Here is a 13497-nt window from a genome sequence, read left to right as displayed (position 1 = left end):
CAGTTACTGTGGTTGTCTCTGGGTATTGGAAAGTACAATATCCAAGTGGGTAAAGCACCCCATTTTTAGTTCTCCTAAACTTACCTTTACTCTCTCAGTATGATATCATCTTGAAGAGAGTGATCTAGGCCAATGAGCTGGAATTCATATCAGTTTTCTATCCAGCTGAACTAAGAAATCCTGGTTTTTATTTTCTGTGTTTCTACAGTAAACACAGTTCTGTTAAAGCATCCTTGTCTGACAAGAGATGACTTATTAAACTACCACTGTGTAGTCACTGGCTGCCCAATGAGGTGTTTAACAATCAAGTTCTTGTCAAGCCTTCTCTCTGTGTGCCTCTCCCACTTGCTACTGTTTTTTTTTTTTTAAGCTTGATTGAAACAAGATGGAGAACCAAAGTTTAATGGGACAGATGGGCAAAGATGTGGTAGGACAAGTCTGTTTCCTTTGGCAGAAAAGATTAACCAGTTCAGTTGTATTTAGCATGTTAAATGTTGTCCTCCACTTGATATCCTTGGTATTGACACTTTCTGCTTTTTTTTGCCTTGATTTTTTTTTTCTTTCCTGGAAACCTGTTAACACCTTTCATAAGGTTAGTTTTCACAGACTGAGTTCTGAAGAACTCTTTGGGGCCAGCTTTGAAGTTCAGGTTCAGTGGGGTAAAAAGGGAAAAGCCTGTTTCAGGTCTAAGTGGATCCTTTTCCAGTCAGTTCCAAAAGATCTTAATCTGGCATGTACTCTTAAATTCAGTGCTTAAAAAGTATAGCTTGAAAAAGCATCAGTTCAGGGGAGAGGGAAAAATATATCCAAAATTACTACCTAATGCTGTTAAATAACAGTAAAGGCTACTCGGAAGCAAAATCTTAAGGTAAAAAAAAAAACAAATTTTTTATTTCTGGATTTACTGCTTATGGCCTCTCAAGCTGCAGATGCACTGCTATTTCTTTCGCTGTAGCCTGGCCACCTCTTCTGTGGTTGTTGACTCTAATGGTGAGTTTAATGAGGTAGCAGATTTGAGTGGAAATAACTGCTCTTGGGGGGCATACCTGATTGGTCTGCATTCTTTGGTCTGGGTCTGCACTGGGAGACTGGTGTGGCTGAAAAGACACAATTGTTCTTGGTTATTTTTCAGTTGTATCAGTTCCCTGATTGAGTTTCTTCATTGCTGTGTAAATTTTTGCTGGCAAAGCAGAGGGCTAGCATGTTGGAATGCGAGAGAGAAGATGGAATAGCAACTAACACAGTAGTGTGTTGGTGAATCTTTAACCATGATCTAACCTTGTGGTATCGCTTCTCAGGCATGTCTACCCTCTCTTGTAAAGATCGTAGTATCTTCAGAGAAGTTGAAAATCTTTCAGAAAAGTTACTGAAAATTAATTTTAAATTAATTGGAGCACAGAATTTTAAAAGATGCTTTAAAAGTATCTGATTTAATTTAAATTTTAAAAAGTGATTCTATTATTCAAATGCTGCGGTCTCCACTTAATGTATAGCTGAATTTGCAAAACAGTTCCATCACATTTCCTTTTTCAATGTTTTCTGACACATTAACCTTTTTTATGGTGACCTGTTTCTCTCTTGGCTTCTAGTCAGGTATGAATTTTGAATTGTAAAAAAGCTTAAGTTGCTACCAGCTTCATACCTTCAAAAATGATGTGTCAAATTAAATACATTAGCTGGGTTTTACGAAGTGCCTGACAACTTCTGGAAAAAATTGGTGAAGTAATAAACACCTGAGTATTTGAAGAAACTTAAGTAATTTAGTGACGTTTAATACATCTCTGCCATACTTTATGTTGTACTGATTGTTTTCTCTATGCAACTATGCAGAAAATTGTTACCATCAATCTTATAGGTAACTGGAAAAAAAATGAAGAAAATATTTCAAGAAATAATCTTTCTGCCTTAAATTACATATCACACTCTTCAGGTTTCTCTGGACTGCTGCACCATGCAACAAATAACAAATTCTAAATTTTGTTTACTCTTTTCTCCTACTGATGCAATGCCTATATCTTGATATGGCCATTTTATTTAAATTTGCCAAACCTTTTTCATATTAGGATGAAAACTTACAAGTTAAGCCAGATGGAAAACCTTTTTTGGAATCCCTAGCTGTAAGAGTACAGTCTTGAAATTTAACATGTGAGTGAATGCCATTTTTCTTCTAGAGAATTAAGGAATAAAATCCAGCAACATTGGAAAAGCATTTATTACAGAATGCTGACAATATAGCATTTTCCTGTGAAAAATGACTTTGTTTAAATACTTTCCATGATCTAAGTGAAAACTAATTTTTTGCAGTTTTATTCGTTTTTGTGTTTTAGCACTTTCTTTCACAAAGGAGCTCAAAACATGATAGGTTTTTTCTTTTTTAAAAAAAGTGAAGATTTTTGAAGCCATTAACAAAACAGGATTGCTGTTTTCTATAGAATTCAGCTTACCATTTCCATACTACTGCTTTTGATCAAATGTGAACTTGAATGTCAATTTTTTTTATTTTTCGATGAAGTTGGAAGCTGGGAAGCATGCTCAGTGGTTCTGTTTAACCTTTGGAAATCCAAACTGGAATTTCCTGCACAAATGCTGTTATTACAGTGACTTGATAGGGCTACCCAAGAGCTGCTTTAAATTTATATCCACCTGTTTGATGTAGACCTCTTTCTTTCTTGTTATGTTTTCTCTCATTAATAATGGTATGCTTTTTATAACGGCATGTCCAGAGTGCAGAAGGAAGTTCATTTTGAAAAACTCTAAAACCAAGATGTTCTTTGTCACATTTAGCTGGATTTAAATGCAACAAGCTTTTGGTCTCAATGTTAATATTTTGTATTTTTAAGTTTCAGCAAACCAAGTTTAACAAGTGGATTAATTTTTTTTTTCTTAATTGTTTGGAAGTACTACTCTAGTGAATATAAAGAGGTTTAAAATATTTACTGTAGTATTGAAGATGAATCTGAGAAAAATCTTCAATGTAGCCAGCGTTTAGTTTGTCTGGAAATACTGGCAAATGAAGTCTTGGTTCCTGAATATTTTTTATAAGGTTATCTAATATGTCTGGTTTGGGGCAGGGTGGAGAGGACAAAGCTGTTCACAGTGAAATTAATAGACTAGATTTCTTGTCCTTTTTAGTCTTTGGTTTTTTTCTATATAGTCTCAGTATTCTGCAATTAAAAGTGATTTTATTATGCTGGCTGGCCATAAAATGTCTTTTTCTTGTTTGCCATCAAGTTTCTGCCAATCTTTCATGACTATTCAGTTGGGCTTTTTGTTTTGTTTGTCTACCAATCTAGCTTTTTCACGTATTCATATTTCTAGGGACTGTAAAAACGGTTTCATTTATTTGCATTAGGACTGGCATATGACCTGGGTGGGTCAGAGTTCTTTCCCCTCCACTTAACGGAATATGGAAGCTCTGTCTGCTGATAACTTATAATCAGCTAGGTGTATGTCCATGATCAATTACAATTTCTATGCTTAGGTCCATCATTTAGAATTGTCTGTCTTTCTGTAACTGTAAAAGTATACTTGGTGGACAGGTGTCCACCTGTGTGCTTCAGGTTTTTTGAATTGTATGGGCAGCTGTATATTTCTTAGGTGGGGTCTTAACTTCTCCTTCTCCTCCTTCCTCCTCCTTTTGTTAAATAGTCTTGATTCCAATAGCAACAGAAGATCACTTTTTCATCCTGTCTCTATTTCACCTGTTATCTTCATTTTTGTTTGTATGGTAGCAACCTAGGAGATGTAGATGTAAGAGCAGTGGGGGAAGGAGAGTGCATCTGCTTGCATGGAACAGAACTGGTCAGAGCTGCTGCCTGCTTGAGAGTTAAGGACAGTTTGCTTGCTTGAGTATCAAAGGGGAAAATTCAGGGAAAAGGAAACAGAGAGTAGACTTTTGCTGTGAGAATGTCCCAAAATGTGAAACCAGCTTTTGCCACAGTTCAAAATAGACAGTACTGATACTTCTGTAAATTCTCTTGTACTGTCAGTCATCACAGGTGCTTCAGCATATAAACCTCTGTAGCTTGTCTGAAGTCTAGAGTTTAAGCTCTGGTCCTGTGGAAGTATCAGTACCAGTGCTGAACACCAAGATGCCATGGGGACAAAGAAAGTATCCAGAACTCTAGTCCTGAAGAAGAGCCATTGCTATATTGGGCTGTTTTCAAACTATTATAGCAACTTCTCCCATTCAGCTTCTTCTTTCCTTGTCCTGTCTTGCAAATGATCCCAAGTTCTAAAGGATTTCCAGAACTCTGCTTTATTAGTCTGCCTATTTAGCTTTTTATCTGACAGTTCTTTTCTTCTTGTTTACCTATCCAAAGTAGAACCCCAAATGCAAACATTGCCTACTTTAGAAATAGACTTTACGTAGACAAATTTATGGGTCCTTGAAGAAAATCTCATGGTTGTTCTTTTTATCCCATGTGTACATTTGCATGGGTTGATAAAGGAAATAAAGAACTTAAAGCATGGTATTTCTCAAGCTTGTGTTGTCAGAGAGCTCTGGGAAGATAGAATTAAGAAAATCTATAGCAAGGGAGTATAAGTAAGGGGGAAAGTGAAGGCTGGATGTTAAGAATCTTATCCTTAGTGCAATACTGTGCATGTTAATTAAATACAAAACAGTTGTTAGCAGCAGAAGTTACCTGCTGAGCAGACAGCTTTATGATGTGAAAACGGACTTCATGTGTGAATATATGCTTAAGAGCTGTATGGCCTGTCTGTATAAATACAGCATTTGCTTTCTACGTAGAATCTGTATTTGCAAGTGGATATAGCAAAGGGGCACAAGTTTTTGTGAGAAACACTGCAATAATTTAATGAATGTATCACAAAATTTGGCAATGCTAGCTTTTCTTTTTTCTCCATATCTGATCAGTCTTTTCTTTCTAGAGAAAGAGAAACAAACATATGTTCTGATTTTTTTTTTGTGCTAGATTTTTTGGATGGAGATCTGATGTTTTCTCTATATTTCAAAAAGTATTTAGCCCTGCAAAACTGCTGAGCTACTTCTGGTTAGAATTTTTGTGTTTCCCTAGGTGTGGTGGGGTGTGTGTGTGTGCTATTTTTAATTTTTTTTTAAACTATCTGCAGCATCACTGTTAAAGGGATGGGAAGTAAAACTTGTTAACAAAACCTTTGAATTCTTTACCGTTCTTAATTTTACTTGACATAATATAACCCACGATGTGTTAAACGATTGTAATCCTTATTTTGTCAAATTATATATCCCAATTCTTTAAGTCTTCATGTTTAGTCACATGCATTATCCTCTTCAGCAGTTTTTAACTTGATATCTGCCTGTATTTGATTTGTCAGCAAGTTCTGCAGTTACTCTAGGCAGAATTCAGCCAGCTTCTCCAGATAAACACCCTAGGCCCCAGCATGTAACACCAATTTTTCTTTACCTGTATTGTTTTCAAAGCTTTTTTCTAGAACACTTATAATTTTTTTTAATATTTTCCACATATATTGAAGGCAGAGAAAAAATGTTCTTTGAATGTATTTGGTATTTCTCCAAGTTCCCCTTCTGGATTGTTAATCTATAGTAGAAAGTTTTCAGGATTAGAGTTTTCTGCAGTTAATCACATAAGGATGGTTGAATCCATTCACTGCAATTTACCCTGTGTTTCCAGAAATCTCCTTTATAATATTTTTTCTAATTGGCTGACTCTGCTTTTCTTTAATTCAAATTCTTGCCCATTAGTTACTCATCCTTAATGATGACTATTTGCCTATGTAATTTTCTGCTGTCTTTAAAAGTGTTTGAAGAATTAATGAACAATTTTATCCCACTCTAGCTTTTGGCTTTGATACATATCTAAAGAATAATCAGAAACCTTATGGAGGCTGGATATTTCAAAACAACTGAGACTTAGCTTGCAAGATTTAACAATTTCTGCTAACATATGAGGAAGGTTTCAAGATTGTCTTGTAAAAGATTTATTCACTTGATTGTTCATAGTCTGCTTAGGTCTTTATCTATGAAAAATGTGTAACTAGCGTGGTGACAGTGAATTTTTCTGACTTAAGTAGTCAAAGATTTCTCCTGGAAACTCGTGATTCTTTAATACTGACACCTGAGTTGCTAGTTTTCTTCTCTTATTCTATCTTAATAGCAGAATAGAGAGTAAATTCCAACCCCCTTTGTCTGTGTTCATCAGTGTTTTCAAGAAGAATCTGCTTATTTCCTCAAAATACTTCAAAAGCAAATGCAACCTGATGTTTGTAACTGTTGACATGTGCAGACTGAAGAAAGTATCATCTGCAGAAAATTCTATTGAGTATTTGACACATCTGTATGAAGAGTGATCTATTGATAAGGATAGTATTCATTTTAGTTCAGTCTTGGACGGTAAAAACTGAGTTTGCAGTTTGACATTTTAATGTAGAACTTTAAAAAAATTTTAGAAGTAAATTTGATTTTCTGGACTATGCAGAAACATTTCCCATCTTCCTTTATAATATGAGCATTGAGAATATGGAACAGCTTACTGTGTTTTTACTTCCACATAGTCTGATCTAGTGCATATGATTTCTTAAAGAAGATCACTTGCTATAGTAAATCTTTTTTTTTTTTCCAGCAGGAATTTTAGCTTTAAAAGAATTCTTGTCAGCTAGCCTGTTCTACTTATAGCTCATCTTGCACCTGTTGGATGATTTAAAATAGTCTTTGGAATGTGTGACTTCTTGATTATTAGAAATCTTGACTGCTTGCATGCATTTGGTCTTAGTGAACATATGCCTTGTAAGGCCAAGTGATGCTGCTTTTGGCTAGAAGCCTTCATGCTGTGTTACATCATGTCACAAGCCTGAGTATCTAAAATATGTGGAGTTTACAGGTTTTTGTTGCAGACAGCAAATAGTATACTAATAGCCTAATCTCGACTACTGTGACACTATTCTGTTGTAATATAAATTTTGGGTAGTTCAGCTTTTTATTTCTTAAAAGAGCCTTGGAACAAGCATTTAGCTCTGATAGGGAAGCTAAAATTACTTAGTTTAAAAAAAAAAGTTTCTTCTGAGTAATGGTGAACTTGCAAGGTCTGTAGCTCACATGACAAAATTGTTTTTCTTGAGGAAATGGAGGTCGTCACCTAGAAAACCTGTACTGATGTGACCTGGATTTTCCTCTTCCAATCCTGTAGTGTAGGGATTGGAAGACCAGCTAGCACAGCTCTTCAGGGATTTATTGACGAATGGAGTCAGTTTATAGCTCTGGGATGCTGATTGGCAGGGGTGTTGCTGTACTGAAAAAGCTAAGTGCTAGGTCATCAACTGTGAATCTTGCAAAAAGAAAAACCAAAGAAAATCCCACCTCAGCCCTCTAGTCCTCTGTGAAGGGTAGCAGAAGGCTCGAATAGGTGTTACTGATGCACTTTCAGCCATTTATTCAATACAATTATTGTATGTTGGGGATTTATGAGCTTGGTGCGTTGCTAGCACTGACATTAAAATCCTCTCTTGCTGCTGTTAATAACAAAAGCTTTTCACTCATGAATTGCTCATTGTCTTCGTGCTGCCTGTGATACTCGCTGATGAAAATACTGTCTATATTCTCTAGCTGGCTGTTACTCTTAAGTCAAGCACACTCGGTAGCCCTCCCAGAGTGTGTATGTGAAGTAGCTATGGCTTTAAAGGGGAATGTTTGCTCTCTGTCAGCATCTGAAGTGTCAGTAGCCCAATTTAAGACTGCAGTTGTTTCAGGAAAAGAAAACTGTCTATAGGCTTATAAATCTACTTTCCTAAAAGGATTGTCTATTCTGTAGCTGTCAGGAGAGGCGATATCTGCTGCTCAATGTAAGAAGGAAAAGATTTGAATAATGGTGGCTTGAACTTACCTGCCAGTACTGTAATACACAATAACTTAATGCCTATGCAAAAATTTACTGCTATTGGCTTCACTATATATCTGTGTATTTCATTTTGTTATGTGTTGTAATTAAACTGAACTAATGATGTACTCCTAATATTTGAAGCAGTACTGTAAAAAGTTATATGGGATTGTCAATATTAAGTAATGTATATGATTGTTCACTGGCTGCAATAGAAGTATATTTGAAATGTCAAAGCAGTTGAGAGAATGGAAATGTCTGAAGGATCCCTGAATAAGTCTGTCTATTTTTAGATAATTTTCATTCAACCTGGAGAGCAGACAGAAAAATGAAATTGTTGCCTCAGTCATTTGAAAGCTACTTTAAAGTCATGGAATAGGAGTCTAGCAAATCTCAGCTGTTTATATGACAGCAGTAGTCTTTGTACTTTTATTGTATTCTTGCTTTCCAAATTTTACCTATCGTCTTGAGCTTTTGTAATATTTACAGTGATATTCTGAAAGGGAATATTTTGTCTCCCTCCTGAATCAGTTTATTCTTTTTCTTGTATAGCAAAAATTGTAAAAAAGAATGTAAATCCAAAATCTGTGGATTAAAATGGTTTTGAACTTTTATTTTATTAAAATATTGTTTATCTGGTCCTTTGAAACCTTGCCCATTGCAGTTTTTTCCTGCAAGCAAGATAGGGCTTTCTTAAAGTCAGTCTAAAAAGTGTTGGCTATGGCTGGGGAAAAAAAAAAGTAACTTAAAGCCTTTCAAAGATTTTCATTTGAGGAGTTCTGTAAATCTTTTATTCTCAAAAACAATCTATTGGGAGAATTTGGCATTACAGGAATCCATGAGTGTGGATATTTGGTTTTGTTTTGTGGTTTGTTTTTTTTTCTTCTAAAAAACAAAGTTAAAACCAACAACAACAAAACCAAAACAAACCCCCACCACAAACACTGAGCTGGTATGGAGGAGTTTTATGACAAAGATCTGGCATCTGTGTTTGCTTCTGGAAGCAATTAATTTAGGCTTTTTCATTTGTGTTCATTACTCTTCTATGAATTCCAGGCTGGAAGAGTGGGAGTAGAGAGGACCACTTGGGTCACTGTGTCCAGTCCCCTGCAGTGGTCTCTTACAAATCCACAGGGCTCTGCTTTGAAACATCGTCTTTGCCGAATACATAGCTGTCTCTCTCTCTGCCCTTCCCTTGTGAAATACTGGTGCATCATACAATGGTTTCTAGTTTTATATCTAAGGAGAATACTCAAATGATGCATCCAAAAATCTCATTGGCCTTTTATCCATGACTGGGTGACAGTGGCAGCTCAGTGTCACCCTTATGAGCCTTTGCTTTATTGAAACTCTTCAGCCGATAGCAAAGTTACATACTCCAATGCGTGCTATTGAACGTATTTCATTAAATGTTGTCTTGATTCTGTTATTCCAGTCCACAAAACCATCTTTCTTCCTACCTTGTCACTTGTTCCTTTTTAACGGCAATAGGTCTTAAGATTGCCCATCTAGATCTAGCACCAAGATTACTAAAGAAAATAGTTGCCAGATTATTGAAGGTGCATTCTCGTCAGCCTACTAAGTTTTTTTTATAAGCCTTTACAGTCTTTCTTGTAATCATCTTGTTTATCCACATTATTTTTTGTATTAATCCTGATATCCCTCACCTTAAATTACAGTTTTGCTTGTGGGAGCTATATTTAAAATGTTTTGCACTAGCTGACAGCAGTAACTTTGAAGTCAGCTATAGATTGAAAGAAATTTAAACTGTTCTAATTTTATCAAAATTGTATTGCTTTTTATTCAACTTATGATCTACTTATATCCCTGATCATTCACTCAGTCTGTTCTAGAAACATTTGCAGTATTTATATACTATATACTATATTAATTACTACATTAATGTATACTATGTTAATGCAGTATTAATATACTTTATTACATTAAACTAACTATATATGTCTGGACAACTCGCTGTCCTTCTGAATATCCTTGCATTTATGCCTGTTTCAGGTAGCATGTGTAGTAAATTACCAGACTTTGCTGCTATCACACTTTGAAGTTTCACATGGCAGTTCTTTCTGGGCCCTGCAGAAGGGATTATACAGGCCATCCTGGTTTTACCAGAGTAGGTAATCTCAGCTGGTTTTATTTCATCTTGGGTTTGATAATTTCTATGTCCTTGTCCCTGTTGCAATTAACTTTCACATATTTCATCTTTATTAAACGGAGGTAAACTATATTTCTAGTATAATTAATATTTGAGCCATTCTAGGTAGTTATTAATCTGCAAATGATCATTTTTATTTGAATAGTGCTGATTAGGAAGAGAATCAGGAACGACTGTGTGGTAGAAGGAACTGCTTGAAAACATTGACCAAATGCTTGCTTGATTTCTTGGAAAAATTTGAGGAGATTTAATCAAGATAGTACATGCTGCTTACAAACTCATTTGAGAAACTGTTAAGCACTGGTTTGCAAAATGATAAACTGTTTTCAGAAGTTAAATGATTGTAGTTAAGATGTTCCTGAAAAGTATAGGTACCAAAATAGAAATGTCTTCTAAATTAATTTTCTTGCAGTAACTGAAAGAAGAGCTTGGTTTTGAAAGTGTTTCTACTCAGTTTAGAAATGTATCTGTAGAAGTAATTAGAACTAATCATAAAAGTTTAGAGGTTAAGTAAAGACTACTTGGATAAGGTGTCTTCCAATGCAAACTATTCTACGATTCTAAATTGGGAGAATCGGAGGTTCGTGTGCACAGTGACTTAGTTCCATACAGTTATAAACAGTTTGACAAAATTGTGGATGGAGTACGTACCTGTTGTTCTATTTTTCACATGGCTTTTCCATGCGATGAGCTGGATTTTCATCTAGAAAGAGCTTCTGCTTTTATAAGCATATTTATGCATTCTAATTTATCTGCACGAAAGCCTTTATGAACCAGTAACTTCTGCCTTTGTGTATGAAGTTCATCCTTGTTTTTCAAGTGTAGTCAGCTACTCCTATGTTTGTTTTATTCTTCCTTCATTCCAAGGCCTACCAGTTCTAGAAACATAATTGATAGTTTTTTCAAATGGTCAGCTTAAAAAATGGATTTATGAATTGAGAATTCACTTCTGATGAATTCAAAGTGTAGTCTTCGTACACAGAGCAAGAAGAATAGAAATTGATTTTACCGACCTACATTTCTTAGATTTTTCTGAAGAGTAGGTTTCCTTTTAATGCTCATACTGCTCAAGACTAGTATGATTGTTTTCTCTCATCACTTCTTCAGAACTTACTCTTGCTGAATTGTACTGAACAGATGACTTGAGAATACTAAAACCTTTCAAAATCCATCAAACAAGTGTAGCTCAATGAAGAGTACTTCTCTTGTGTTAACTTCTGAGCAGAAGAGAGTACTGGCATCCTTGAGCTAATGAATATTTTCTTTGCCTGATGAAATTTACCAGATGTATTTATGTTTCTGTGAAGAAGACACAAATACACCTGTTTTCCACAGGTGATGGGTTTACCCTCCGATGTGAATGTTTTTTTACATTTGCTGTTATAACATTGAAACTAGGTAACACTGTTTATCTTCAAACTGACCTCTTTACTGAGGAGCTGATGGTAATGAGCTCTCTGCAAACAAGCACTAAAAACAATTTAACAGAGCGTGGGCCTGTAAAAAGAAAAAATACATCAGCACAGTAGCAAAAGTCGTTCTGAAATCTGAGTCTAGTGTTGGCATCGCTTCTGTTCTCAAATATAGACATACTCAACTGGATAGGCCTCATTAATAGTTCAGCTATATGGAGTTTTAGACAATGCTCATATTGACAATCTGCATTTGCTTCATTTTTTAGAAATTTGCTCAAAAATCTATACAGATACCTAATATGTTACCTTAGAGTATGCCAGTCTTTTCTCCCTCATTACTAAATAGACTGAGAAGCTGAAAATTCAATTTTGTGTAGGCCATCAATCTTTCTTTAGATGCTGTTCAGTTAATCACTTTCCATTTGGTTTAAATTGATATTAATAGCTTAGAAATAGCAAATGTTGTGTCAGGATTTTGAAGAGCTCTTATTTTGTGCCAACTTCTGCTTATTAATATCTGAAAGTTTGGAAAACAAACTTTATATCAGCTTCGTCTGCTTAGGTGTCACATCCCGTGTAGAATCCTGATTTAGTTGAATAACGGCAGTGAAGTCCTTTGTCAAGTCTGTTACAAAGTCGTATTGAAGACTGATCACTAGTATAAACAAAGATGAAGTTGGTCCAAAGATAAAAATGACTGAATAGTCATGTGTCATCCTGAAAAGAGTAAGCATTCTTTCCCATGCCAACTGTGTTGTTAGAAGAGGTGGTGAAGTGAAACAATGCACTTTATATGAGCAGTAATTTTAAAGATGACCTTTTTCTATAGTGTCAAGTGTATCATGGATTTTGTCAAGGGAAAAAAAAAAAAATCACTTGACCTTCAGAAGTAACAAGACTTGAACTTACCCATATTTCCTCCTTTTACTTTATTCTTGATAAGTTACAGCCTCTGTTTCTACTCTTCTAAGGTGTTTTTAATACTCCTCTTACTTCCATGGTGTAAAGTTTTTGTTATCTATTACCCAGTATTTTGAAGGGAGGAAAAATATGTGGCTTTGCAAAAATCTTCAGTTTTATTACATTACTCAGTAGCAAAGGCAATTATTAAACCTATGCATTTTGGGATTATCGCTGTGGTTACTGGGCTTGTTTATAGGTGCAGCTGACTTTCTTTGCTATAAGGACATGCTGCTGATTCATGTTAAAGTTGCTATCAGGTTTCAAAGGTTTCTTTCTGCAGAGCAGCTTCCTAGCCTGTTGACACCCAAACTATATGGATAATAAGGTTATTCCATGCTGGGTACAGAAATTTGCACTTGCATTTATTGAACTTCTTGAGGTTTTCAACCTGCCTGTTTTTCTAGCCCTTGGATGTCCCTTGGATTGGCTGCCCAGGGCCATTCCAAGGTACTGTTTCAGGGTATCGTCTGCGTGCTCCACCCCCAGTTGGGTGTCACCAGCAACCTTGCTGAGCGTGCATTCAGTCCCATCCCCCAGGCTCTCAGTAAAGACACTAACTAGTATCAGCTCTAGTTTTGACCTCCAAAGGACTCCACTGGTGAATGTCTGTCAGCTGGACTTTGTACTGCTGGCCAAAACCCATAGAGCCTGGTGGTCCAGCTAGCGGTCCACCTACCTGGTAGCCAAGTTCTTCAGTTCATGCCTCACTCAGTTCTGACAAAGTACTCTGGAAGCCTGTCACAGTCCCTGTTAAAGTCTAGGTAAACAACATTCACTGCTCTTCCCTTGCTCAGCAAACCAGTCCTCTCCTTAAAGCAAGCTACCAGGTTGGTCCCGTATGATGTGCCCTTGGTGAATCTGTACTGTCTGTTCCCAGTTGCCCTTTCATTTGTTTTTGGTTTTGTGGGGTTTTTTTTAATTATTTCTTTTTGTGTGTGGATGTAGGTTCCAGGAGGATTTGTTCCATAATCTTTGCAGGGGACTGAAGTAGGACTGACTAGCAGATGGTTCTCCAGATCCTCCTTTTCCTCCTTGATGATAGCTTTTTTTTCCTAATCCTGAGGCAACTCTCAGGATCACCATGACCTTTCAGAGATGATAGAGAATGACCCTG

At 36.0% G+C, this 13497-nt stretch overlaps 1 protein-coding gene across 2 annotated transcripts in view; it reads left to right on the top strand.

Moving 5' to 3' along the window:
• GALNT1 (polypeptide N-acetylgalactosaminyltransferase 1) overlaps nucleotides 1–13497 on the top strand; it is a 91200-nt gene that overhangs the window by 26246 nt on the left and 51457 nt on the right. The window lies entirely within an intron of this gene.

The sequence above is a fragment of the Mycteria americana genome, chromosome 2 (assembly GCF_035582795.1).
Source record: "Mycteria americana isolate JAX WOST 10 ecotype Jacksonville Zoo and Gardens chromosome 2, USCA_MyAme_1.0, whole genome shotgun sequence".
Classification (NCBI taxonomy): domain Eukaryota; kingdom Metazoa; phylum Chordata; class Aves; order Ciconiiformes; family Ciconiidae; genus Mycteria; species Mycteria americana.
The sequence above is the reverse complement of the archived record's forward strand: the minus strand, read 5'-3'. Positions and strand labels throughout refer to the sequence as shown.